This window comes from Megascapheus bottae, chromosome 8, assembly GCF_031878675.1.
Source record: "Megascapheus bottae isolate mThoBot1 chromosome 8, mThoBot2.hap1, whole genome shotgun sequence".
Taxonomy (NCBI): Eukaryota; Metazoa; Chordata; class Mammalia; order Rodentia; family Geomyidae; genus Megascapheus; species Megascapheus bottae.
In genome coordinates, this window is record NC_143516.1 from 19,282,752 (window position 1) to 19,296,292 (window position 13,541).

The 13,541-nt window shown below is 37.1% G+C and overlaps 1 long non-coding RNA gene across 1 annotated transcript in view; it reads right to left on the minus strand.

Annotated features, from left to right (window-relative positions):
* Positions 1 to 12,569, minus strand: part of LOC150059612 (uncharacterized) — a 29,417-nt gene extending 16,848 nt beyond the window's left edge. The window contains exons 1-2 of the long non-coding RNA XR_016536391.1: positions 12,486 to 12,569; positions 11,857 to 11,937 (exon numbers count right to left, since the gene is read on the minus strand). This is a non-coding gene — a long non-coding RNA (uncharacterized LOC150059612). The remainder of the gene's footprint in view (positions 1 to 11,856; positions 11,938 to 12,485) is intronic.
* Between the last annotated feature and the right edge of the window lie 972 nt (positions 12,570 to 13,541).

Consider the following 13,541-nt stretch of genomic DNA (forward strand, 5'->3'; position numbering starts at 1 on the left):
TTTCTCAGACATCACATAGTGTTCTCTGTGTGGCTGATTTTATATCCTTCCTTTCCCCTAACCACTGCCAAAAGAGGTCTTATTGTAAATAGCACTGCTTTTCTCTACATCCTCTTTCTTAATGAGTCAGAAAATTCCCTCAAAAGAAAATATCTATGATACTTAAAAAAAAAGAATAGAAAAGTCTTGTCATTTTTTTTTCAAATCTCAAATACAATACTGTCTAATTTTGGACCAAATGATCTTGTTCAAATTCCTGGTTAGAAATGTCTGAAGCATGTGAAGGTCTTAAACTAGCTCTGTTCATTGGGAGATTATTCTTCAAATAATCAAAACAGTCTACTCTTTTGCAATATGAATCATTCAAATGACTTGATGATTTAGATAATATATTTTAAATATGAACAAATATACCTTATTACATAAAAGTAACATTTTCAACTTAGTTTTACTTTTTATTTATTTTATTTTATTATTTTTTGCCAGTCCTGGGGCTTGAACTCAAGGCCTGAGCACTTCCTTAGGCTTTCTCAAGGCTAGTGCTCTGCCATTTGAGCCACAGCACCATTCCATCTTTTTTCTATGTAGATGATACAGAAGAATCGAACCCAGGTCTTCGTGCATGCTAGGCAAGCACTCTACCATTAGGTCAAACTCCTGGCCCTACTTTTTTTTAAAGACAATTTTATTAACACCAGGGAGGTTTATTGGGATATTTTCATACAGCATATGAAATCCCAACCCAATCAAATTTATCTCCTCTACATCTCATCTTCACTCTCCTTAAAACAATTTCAATGAATGTAATTGCTGTATTTATACATGCATACAGAGAACTTGAAATACATTCATCTCCCTTAAACCTCTCAAATTGTTCTTTCATCTTCTGCTGACACTCACCATCTCCCCTTAAGCAAAATATGTTAGATTTTTCTAGTCATTCATTAAAAAAACAAACAAAAGAACTAGATTCTGCAGGTGAGAGGAAACATGGCTACCTGTCTTTTTCTGGCTTATTTCACTTAACATGATCTCTAGTTCAGTCCCTTTTCTTGCGAACAATGTAATTTCTTTCTTCTTTAGAGGTTTATAATAATTCTCTATGAATATATACACCATACTTCTTTTCTTGTGGTTATAAATTTCTACCTAAAGGCATTACTGCTTCTGGTGACGTCAAATAACAGTCTAAAGTTTCTTGCACAGTGATAACTGCACCCTTCAATTCTAAATGGGCACAGTCACCAGGCTGAGTACACACATTTTCTGTATCCAGTCATCTGTTCGTGGGCACCAACGGTGATTTCATATGTTAGCTACTGTGATAGTGCTGCTATAAACATGGGTGAGGAGGTAACTTAACTGCATGTTGACTTTCATGCCTTTGGATATATGCCCAGGGGTGGTATAGTGAAATAAGGTGGCTGCACCTAAGTAAGGTGATTGAGGGAGCCATACCAGTGCCTGGCCAGGTACTGGAGGCTATTGGGTTCTTAGACATCCTGGTGCCTCACAAGGAGGTAGAGGGTGATCCACCCAGTGCTGGAAAGCCTAGTGGTGAGGAAGGCTATTCATTAAACTGCAGGTGCCTACCCTCAGCACTGCTTAGGAGAAAACACAGCCCCAGGAAAGCTTTGCATATGGAGATTTAAGGTCTGGCATCTTGTCCTCATGGTGAGGGAAGGTGAAGCCCCTCCCTCAGGTGATGGGGATGCCTGCATCACTGGAGACAGGGGTGGGCACTTGGCTGATAAGTTACTAGGCCTGTCAGTCCAGTTCCTGGGTCAGGGAGTTTCCTTTGATCCTGACCACCTGACCTGAGCCTATTTAAGCCTGAATCTCTTTAGGTGCCATTACACCATGCCACATGTCTCCATATTCATATCCCTTGTCCATCCTCTGGATGTTCTCTGGTAACCATGACGTCCAAATTCAGCTCTCTATTGGAGCTCAATTGGTAGAGAGCTGAAATGGCTGTTGGTATGGTATTTGCTGTTTCTATCATCTCTGGACTGTTTCCTAACTGTATTGTGTTTTTTCTGGCTGCTGGACTGTGAGATGGAAATCTGCAATGCAGCCACTGGCCTTTTAATAAAGACCCCAAGACTTGAACCTGAAAAATGTGGCTTCTCTATACTTGAATATTATAACAATAGCAGGATCATATAGTAGTTCCAGTTTTATTTTCTTAAGGAGCCTCCATACTGATTTCTATAGTGGTAGAACTAATTTTTGTTTTATTTTATTTTTTTGATGACCACCATGCAGACTAGGGAGAGATGGATTCTTACTGATGTTTTGATTTGTATTTTCTTTATTCCTAAAAACATTGAACACTTCTTATATTTACTATTCATACTTATTATGAAAATTCTCTGGTTTCATTTGCTCATTTATTAATTGGATTACTCATTCTTCTGGCATTGAGTTTCTAGAGCTCTAAAAATATTCTGAATAGTAATCCTATATCTGATTTGTAGCTGCAAAGTTTTCTCCTAAAATGTAGGTTTTCCTTTTATTCTAATAATAATTTCTTTTGCTATGAAAAAGATTTTAAGTTTTATAGTCCTATTTCTCAAGTCTTGGCAGTTTTCAGAACAAAGGGGTTCTATTTAGAAAAGCATTGCATTCACTAATAACTTCAAGTGTTTTCTGTGTTTTCCTTCAGCAGTTTAAAATTTTCTGGTCTTACCTTGAAATCTATTCTTGTATAAGGTGAAAAATGAGAGACCTTGATTAGTTCTTTGGATTCTTTTATGAGAGGTGATCTCATTATGTAGCCCAGGCTGGCATTCAATTTATGATCCTCTTGCCTCAGGCTCCCAGGTGCTAAGATTGTAGGCATTTGCCCCTACACCTGATTTTTAAGTTTGGTTAGAACATCATAAGGGAATACTGTTCAAACACTTATGCCAACAAATTTGAGAATCTAGAAGAGATGGATGGATTTCTAGCAAATATTGACATACCCAAATTAAACCAAAAAGATTTAAACCAACTAAACAGACCCATTTCAAGTAATTAAATAGAAATGGCAATAAGATATCTGCCATCCAAGAAAAGCCCAGGACATGATGGATTCACAGCTGAATTCTCTAAGGCCTTCAAAGCAGAACTCACACCAATACTCCTCAAACTCTTCAATGAAATTGAAAGCAAAAGTTCTCTAACAAACTGATTCTATGAAGCCAACATAAGCCTCATCCTAAAACCAGAGAGGGACTCAAAGAAAGAGAACTTATAGACCCATTTCTTTGATGAACATCGATGCAAAACTTCTCAACAAAATACTGTCCAATTGACTACAACAACTCATCAAAAAAAATAAACACTATGATCAAACAGGATTCACCACAGAGATGCAAGGCTAGCTCAATATACACAAGTCAATTAATATAGTTCAACATATCAACAGCAACAAGGACAAGAACCACATGATCATTGCAATAGATGCAGAAAAAGCATTTGATAAGATCCAACACCCCTTAATGTTAAGAGCTCTGAAGAAACTAAGAGTCCATGGAGCATTCTTCTGTATAATAAAGGCAGTATGACAAACCTACAATTAGTGTTATACTTAATAGTAAAAAGCTAAAGTCATTTCTCTCAAGTATGTCTGCTATCTTCACTCCTCTTCAATATATTATGAGAATTCCTAGCCAAAGCAATAAGGCAAGAAGCAAACATAAAGGAGATCCAAAGAGTAAAAGATGAAATTAAATTTTCCCTCTTTGCAGATGACATGATTCTGTATTTAAAGAACCCTATAGACGCTACTCCCAAGTTACTTGAATTGATTCAAAGTAGCAGGGTATAAAATTAACCCTCAAAAGTCAATGGCTTTTCTGTATGCCAACATGAGAAGAGCAAGGCAGAAATCAAGAAAGCAACTCCTTTCGCAATAGCCTCGAGGGGGAAAAACTTAGGAATTCACTTAACTGAGGAACTAAAGAACCTTTATGATGAAAACTTTAAAAATCTGATAAAGGAAATTAAAGCAGAACTAAGGAAGTGGAAAAACCTCACATGTGCTCCTGGATTGGAATAATAAACATCGTGAAAATAGTTATCCTGCCAAGGGCGATCTATAAATTCAATGCAATATTCATCAAAATCCCAATGTCATTTTTTAAGGAAATAGAGGAAGCAATCCAAAAACTTCATATGGAATAATAGGAAATCCTGTCTCACAAAAACAATCCTTAGCAGAAAGAACATCACTGGAGGAAAATCAAGATTAAACCTCAGACTCTATTACAGAGTTATAGTAATAAAAACAGTTTGGTAGTGGCACAAGAATGGGCCTGAGGACCAGTGGAATACAACTGAAGACCCAGAAATCAACCCACAGACCTATGGCCACCTACTCTTAGACAAAGGAGCCAAAAAATAGGATGATAGAAAGACAGCCTCTTCAACAAAGGGTTCTGGCAGAATTGGTTAGGCACCCGTAGAAAACTAAAGTTGGATCCTCATATGTAACGCTGCACCAGAATTAATTCCAAATGGATCAAAGTCCTTGAGGTAAAAGCTGATACCTTTTACATGTAGGACTAGGAGATACACTAGGACTCCTTGGCACAGATTGAAACTTTTTTAATAAAGACTCTGAAACACAACAAATTAAAGAAAGTTTGGACAAAAGGGACTGTGTTAAACTGCAGAGATTCTGTATGGCAAAGGACATAGCTAGCAAGTTAAACAGAAAGCCCACAGAGTGGGAGAAGATTGTCACTAGCCATACAGCAGACAAGTGCCTCATATCTATAATATACCTACAGCTCAAAAAATTGGATCTCTCAAAAACAAATCCTCAAAGAAGCAACAATCCCATTAAGAGGTGGGCTAAAGACTTAAAGAGAGACTTCTCTGAAGAGGAAATAAGAATGTCCAACAGACACATGAAGAAATGCTCCACATCTCTGGTCATACAAAATATGCAAATCAAAACAACTTTGAGATTTCACCTCACTCCAGTTAGAATGGCCATTATCAAAAAAATCTAATAATAATAGATGCTGGTGGGGATAGGGCCAGGAGGGAACACGACTACACTGTTGGTGGGAATGTAAACTTTTTTAACCACTCTGGAAAGCAGTATGGCGATTCCTCAAAATACTAAACATAAAGCTCCCCTATGACCCAGCAATTATTCCACTACTTGGCATTTACCCAACCGTCCAGAAACAAGGGCATACTAAATCCACTAGCACAGTGATGTTCATAGCAGCACTATTTAGCATACCTAAGATATGGAACCACCCCAGATGCCCCTCAATAGATGATTGGTTCAAGAAGATGTGGTATTTATACACAATAGAATTCTATGCTGCCATCCAAAAAAAATGACATTGCCCCATTTGTAAAGAAATGGAAAGACTTGGAAAAAATCATTAAGTAAAGTAAGCCAGACCCAAAGGAAAATAGGCTCAATGGTTTCCCTCATTTGTAATAATTAGTACACACTCCTAGCAGATCACAATAGCTCAAAAGTACATATGGTCATATAGGATGAGACTAAATGAAATGAACTCTAGGATATGGAAATAAGAGGTTTATCTTTGTGATTCTTGTTCTCAATGTACTATGTACAGTTATTTCTTTTCTCTTTTTTCCTCATGGTTAATCTCATGTGATTACTGTTATCCAACTTTGTTACCTGTTATACTTTCTATATGTTTATTGGTTTATTTTTAATAGAGAAGTGAAGGGGAAAAACAAGATGATTTGGGAGTAGTTCGGGGAGGAAAAGTGGGAGAAAAACTTGGGAAGGAATATCAATGTTCAATATAACTGTAACCCCTGACAAATATAACTGTACCCCCTCTATACATTATCCAAACAATAAAATGTAATTTAAAAATATCATAGTTTAGTTTCAACAGAAAATGGCTATACTGAGACATCGCAGAGCACCTATAACTGCAGCAATCATGAATATCCCATGACAAAATATATGATAGCTCTGTATGGAAATAAGGTCATCCACATAAAGGAAACATTGAAAACGCACATTCATGTGAAACAAAATGCAAGGTGCAAATAATGTGACATGAATATTCCCACATGACTAATCCCTCCCAGAGTAGTTGTCATCTCTCAGCCATGACTGAAGTAAGCTTTGACACAAATGATGCCATCTCACTGTCCAGCAGGCAGTGTTCCACCACCAAATTGTCTGGCTCCGGATTGTTGAATGCACAATTTTCCCGTCTTATCCACTGATCCCGACAAGAGACAAATCTATTTATGTAGCTTGTGTCTGGTTATAAAAGATAGATAAATCATTTTTCCTATGATTTTTAAAAAATATTCTGTTAAGAAAAACTAGCTTAACTACAATAAAATGGCTGTTAAAGACGGTACAAAATGCATGCAGATATGTATACGGTATGTGTGTATGTATACCTGTGTGTGTATGTTTAATAGAACCTTAATGAAAACACTTGAGAGAAAGAGAGGAAGTGACCTGTTAATAAGTTTTTAGTTGCTTTTGGCTTGGCCAGTGATGAAAATGAAGAAATTCTAGAGGATTTTCTTTGTTGGTGTTGATTTTAAAGCCTTGAGCTCCTGCAGACTAAATAGAATCGCAGACATTGAAAGGGAGTGAAGTAGGAAACACACTGAAATTGGTGTAAATGTGTGGTTTCAGAAAATATAGACAAAGGTAATAATAATGTAGATACAAAGGTATGTTTATTCATATATTCACTAGTCCTTAATTCTACCACTGAGAAGGCCTCGGTGCTACAGCTGCTCAGTGGGGATGAGCTCACACTCAGTCCTCGGAGCTTGGCTTCAAATGAGATAAATTATGATAGTGAGACTAAAGCTCCTTGAATATGATATAAAGTCATGAAAGCATGAAGATGTGAATAATTAGTACATTTGAAGTTTGAAAAGATACAAGATACTTTTATAGCACAAAAGTCATCTTCCCATGAAATATTTCTTAATTACAAAGGAGGAAGAAGATGCACATTCAACTATGAAAAAGACTGGAAGATACTGCCCTAAGCAAGCATCAAGGTGAGCCCCAAGAGAAACTGGACATCTGGAATCACAGACCTGGAGAAGAGGAGCCAGCGTCCCTTCTCTGCTACAATGGTCAAGCAAGTGTAATGTGCATCTCACCATAAGGAGATAACATGGCCTCCAACTGAAGGCAGTTCTGAAACCTGAATGGCATACAATCTTCTAACTGGGTATCAGGGCTCATGTTTCTCTAGCTACATAAAAAGATGAGAGTGGGGAGATCATTATTCCAGGACAGCCTGGGATGAAATAAAAGCTCATGAAAGTTTATTTTTTTTTTTTAGCAAAACATGGTGGTCAGTGCCTATCATGTGAGTAGGGACAGGCACTGAAAAATAGCAGGCTAGAGATGCAGGCTGGTTGGGCAAAATGTGACATCTTATCTCAACAACAACAACAACAAAACCCAGAGCAAAAAGTTCTGGGTGTATGATGCACCTGCCTCAGAAGCCTGAACCCAAGTTACTACTCTTTTCCCCAGTTGTAGAATCATTAAGTTGAAATACTGAGGAACTAATTGTTCCAGTCCAAAGGAAACTAAAGAGTTGTGAATACTAAGTATGTGGTGGCATTGTGAACAACCAAAGGCCAAGTGTGAGTCTGAAAAATTTTTGAGGCAAATGTGAATAAACACTCCATTGTATCCTTGTTCCTCATCTCAATTGGATAATTATTTACAAATAGGTCGGAGAATTCCCTTGTTTGTAGGCAATTCATGCTGTCACATCCTAAGGTGATAGGTAATTGGGTGGGAGAGTTACTACAAATCATTTAAATCTGTAATCATTTAAAAAATGAATATACAAAAACTGTAAAGCCTATTTATCAGTCTAATTTGAGAATATTGATTGAGTTGAGGTGGGACTTAAGCAGGTGCATTTTGTTAGAAGCTCACCTGGACTAGAAAGGTTGCAGAGGTTAAGAGGAGGAAGAAAAGGATGGATAAATACAATCAATGTACAATGTCTGAATGCATAGAAACACAATGAGTCCCATTCATTTCTATAATGAATACATGCTGATAATTATAACTTTTGGTAAAAAGAAAAGCACACAAAAGCTTCTCTGGTATTTCCACTATGCAATCAGCGTTGATATATATTGGTCCAGACTCTAGAACCTTCTCATTTTGCAAAGAAGTGAACAAAATTCAGATGTCAGGCCACCAGTAAAATACCTCTTTAGATTCCTTACTGGTTTATTCATTCATTTTATTGACCTATTCTGGGCACTATGCTGGATGTTTTGGAAGGAAAACAGTAAAACACATGTGTTCGCAATAGCAATAATACCCATCCTTGTGCACCATTTTATTGCTTGTAAAGTTTTTAACATTTCTTTTGGTTGTCAAAGTGACTCCACCGAGAATTATTACCTGGGTTATACAGACAAGGTAATGCAGGTTCCAGTGACTGAGTAATATCCTGCTGACACCTAGGCCCAGAGGTGTCTTGCCACACTCAGCTAGTTTAATGGAAGAAGGCAAACGTTCAGTGGCAGATGCACAGTAAAGAGAGTAAGTACTCTGGATGCACACAGGAACCTGATATCCCTGCAGGTGCAGCAATAGGCGGGATCTTCCTGAAGGAAGGAAGTTGAGAGCTGCAGGATGAAAGATATTTTGGTAAGACAGAGAGAAGTTCATCGCAATGTCTTGTGGGAGGTAATGAGAACAGGAAAACTTTCATATTAGTGAATATTTCCCCTGAGACTCTATAAGGGTAGACGATAGCATTTCTAGATGACTTGGCGTCTTCAATGGATAACTGCAAGCTGACTGCACAGCATGGGTTAGAACTCAGGGGAAGGCGATTATGAATTTGCATTTTAGGATTTCATTAGTATCTGGTAATAATGCAGAAGAAATTGTAACCACTGGCAGATAATTCCTCTTTCATATTCTAAGAGTTCCAATAAATGTTTTGAAATCAAGGTTAGTTCCAAATCATGCATTTCTAAATACTCTTCTCTCTGCTCTTTCTATTGTCTGTCTTCTATCCACCTAGCCATCTACATATTTAGGTTTCAGATGTACTTACATATGTGGATATACTATATATGTATATGTGATACATATATAATAGGATAAAGTTGGATTTCTAAGTTTGAGGCAATAGAAGATTAAAAACAGCAATGAAACAATTATAACAATGTACTGTATTAAAGGTTATATATATTTGTCCTCTCTCCAATATCTGAGTTCCCTATCATGATACACACACACACACACACACACACACACACACACGTTTTGACTAAAGTTGAATGCAAGTGAAACCTCCCACCATCTTCATTATTCCAACAATGAAATGAGAAGTCCATAGACAACCAATCTCTGCCTGTGTGAAACCACCCACCCAAATGTGCTTTTGAGTTGGTGTGTTTGGCTTTCACAGTGACGACACTGCTGTCAACAAGATTCACACTTTAACTACCTTACTTCCCCTTGGGTACTGATTGTAGGTTTTTCCTTCTTTTAATTTTCTGATTTTTTTCCCATTTTCATACTCTCTACTACCATAATCTCTAAAAACACTTAATCAATTTCAACACAGGCAGATTTGTTGAGACTTTCTGCCAATATACAGGTGATGGCTGTATCCATTGTTCCGTATACCATGAAGTAACTTTCAATACAAGAGATAAAGTAGGGAAGCCATGCTACCGCCCTTCCAAAGTTAGAGTCTAGTGATTTCCTTTGATCCATTGAAATTAAAATGTGTGTGCTAAATTCCTGTAACATCAAAAAAAATGAGAGAATGCTACTGGAGAAAAATATAAACAAACCAAAGCATACTATCTGTGGTTTTAGATGAGCTTTTCCTTTTCTTTCTTGCTTTTCTCCCTTACTGTTATTTTATGTAAATGGTTTATCCAATTTTCCTGTGAGAGAAGTGACAGACTGGACAGTAGCTTAAATCAATCAGCTGATCAAAAAGTATTTGAGGCCATCTCTCTTGCAAATGTACCATATGTGTTAATTCTCTAGAGCTCAGTCCAGATCTCATTGGCTAAAAATTGTTAGGGGACTGGTTCTTTGGCTTCCCTCAATTGTCAGAAGCCATTCTTTGTCCTTATAAATCTGAGCTGGTGTCTGGTTTTGTTTGGGAAGAGAAAGAAGTAATAGGACAAAACACACAGGAGGGAAATCTAACCAGGGCATTATTAATGTGCTTAATTATTTCTAATATCTGTCACCCTCCTAACTCTGGGGCCTGCAAATGTTTTGCATAGCAGTAAAGCTGTCTAGCTACTGAAATGGAGCCTACTGGAAGAACATTTGCATTTGACTTCTGCTGATCCAAGCCGAAACATTAAAATGCTATTTGGCAAGTACGCGGAAGCACAGAAGAGCCAGGCTGGGCTTCCTTTCCAGGATAGTTCTTTACAGAATCCCCTTAAGAGTGCTCAGTAGGGTGTGACCATATTGGTCCCCGCGGTCATCATATGGTTTGCCCACGAAGACGCTGAATTGTTCTGTGGATGTGAAATATTGTGTGTTACCCTGAGAGCTGTGGAGCCAAAGGATCCAGGAACTCTTGTTGAGAGTGACAGTTACATTGTGTTGGTGAATGGGGAAACCGCAGAATCACAAACACAAACGGACCCAGACAGAATGTCCTGACCTTTCAGAAAAAGGCTGATTGGATATGGTGCGAGCCTGCCTTCTTCTTTCCTGCACGATCCATTACACCTTTCTCAGAGCAGGAGGCCCAGAGATGAGCTTCGCTTAGATTCTTTATGTGAAATTATTTATGGAAAATTAAAAAAAGAACCAGGAGCCACTTCCCCCCATATAATTTATTTCTCATAGGTATTTTATATTAACATGGTTCCAACATGAATACCAGTTAGTGTTATCCTTAGTAATCAAAGCATATTATTTATGCCTGTGTTTAAATTAGGGGAAAAAAAGAAAAGAAAACAGATGTCCAGATATGAGGATGGTGTATAATCAGTGCTTCCAAACACATGTCATTTAGACATCTTTAAACTCATAAATTACTGTTTGCAATCACAAATCTACCATATTGCCAACTTCTTCGGGGCCATCTAAATATTGAATGCACAGACAGACAAAGGTCAATACATTTTCTCATTTCTCTTTCTAGGACTCTCTACTGACTGAGGTTGTAAAACAATGGCTTCCTTTACAATAAAACTCACCCACAGTTTGTTAAATATGTGATATGTTGATAACAATTAAAATCCCAAATGTATTGTTCAAGTTTATTTTTCAAACTTAATTTCTTTCATGTTAAATGTGACAGTGTTAAATATTACCATGTAAAAATTCGATGTTTACATAGGCAGAGATTTGATTTATTATTAAACCTAGTGTCTCACAATATCTGATACAATATCATTACACAGAGATCATTAATGTAACATAAAATAGTAGCCTAAACTACAAATTTATTTCTTAAATACCAGAGACTGATAGTGAAACAAAATTTTGACTCTCAAAAATTTTTTGGATTCCAATATCCAAATAAAATAGCCAAGATTAATTTTGGTAGTCAAAAAATAATAGATCTTTTTTCTTACTGAAGGATTTCTTTGCATTTTCATTCTGATCCTTTTTTGTCCCTTAGAGTTAAAGCTACAGATAGCAACAGCCTGTTTTGAGGGTTCTTTCTCTTTTTCTTCTTTTGTTTAGAATTTACAAGTTGACCTTCTGCCGAGCAAAATCTCCAACATACGCTAGTAATTTTCAATTCAACAGTTTTTTTAAAACTACGTGAATGCTTGATTTGTAATATGTGACAAAATATGCACAAGATTATTACAGATTAATAGTATATTTATCAATATTTTTACCTTCTTTCTTTTTTCCTTTGGTTTATTCCCTCTTGTCACTGTTTTTGATTGCTGTGCTCTTTGTCTTGTATATACATTTATCTGGGGAAGGGAGGGGGAAAACACAGAAACTGGGACAAAGGCTGATACTAGACTAGTGATACTAGACACTATTATGGAAATGAACTTTACAACTTTGCGGGAGGGAGGAGGAGTTTTAATGAGGAGAACTTGGAGAAAATGAGGGAAGTGTAACATGGTTTTAAAAGAATTATATTCATTCCCTTAATTATGTAACCGTAACCCTTCAATACATCACCTTTACAATAAAATTTAAATGTTAAAAAAGAGAGACTTAATTTCCATTTCTATAATTAAGCTCCAAACTTCTCCCCAAGTCTAGTAATGCTTATTGGTATTTCTTGCATCTCTGTTATACAAATGGAATGCATCTTCTAAATCAATTAGCATGCTAAAGAATGGGTTTGGTTTTGTGCTCCATTAAAGTCAACTAAATGGAGGCACTGCATGTCTTTATTCCAAAAATAAAGCTGAACAATTAAATCCCATGTCTCTTTGCTCAGCTTTTGATCCCACACAAAGCGTTCCCACTTGCTGCCTCTGGATGTAATGTTAACAGAGTCACTTACCATCCAGCGCCGCGGTAACAGGCATGGCAGAATTCCTTGTTTTTGCTCAATCAGTCTGTGTTCAAACGATCAGTTTGATTTATTTGCCCACATTGACCTTTATTCACCACTTAATTATCCTCGTATAATGTTTCAAGAGGCTCCTGACACAAGGAGAAAGACAATTGCTGATGTTCTGTAAAACAACGGTTGACCTGATGGGCCAGATGAAGACCATGGGTCGAAGGTTGTTTGCTTTTGGAAGAAACCACTTCTCCTGCCTGAGAGCTGTGGCCAGGGCCACTCACTGTGAGTGCCCAGGGCTGTCCAGTCCAGCTGTTTATCAGTCTCAGAGTGTGTGTTGACCATTACCTCCAGGCATTCCCCCAGCGGGCCTAAGTGGCCTCTTCCAGTCCTCTGGTTTGCTAAGATTGTGTTAGAGTCAGGAATAAGCCAGATCATACCTGAATGTCAGTCAGATCCTTACTAGTGGGCAACTGCTGTTGCAATTGTAAATATATCTCCTCATTATGTGTGTGAGCAAGAGAGGTTTTTAGAATCACGGCCTTGAAAGAAGAAAGAATACTATAAGCATCAAACTGTCTGCCTTTCTGGTTGGTCTCTGAGCACCTGGTAACAAATCACATAAACTGTACTTTTTAATTGGAAAGAAATCCACTATCTATCTGTATTCTGTACCTGGCCAGAATTACCTTTGATAGCAATTGGCATGATTTAAATGAAGAATAGTCTTTCAGAATTTTGGAAATGTGACCATTATTCTACTATTCATCCAAATGATGGTTTAAAAAAGATGGAGAGAAAAATATTGACTTAAATAGAAAAAAGCATGTACAAATACAAAATGTAATTTTTCATTTAAGAAGTGATTTTGTGTAAAAACTGAAATTCTTTCGAGCGAAGTGGTAACATATCTGGCAGTAGCATAATATGTATCTTTTTTGATATTTTTTATTGTAATTAATAAAAGGGTTACATGATATTTGCCAGATAGAAGGTGCATTAACTCACATACATTGATACCCTTTCACATGTCTTGGTCCCCATTACCCTCTC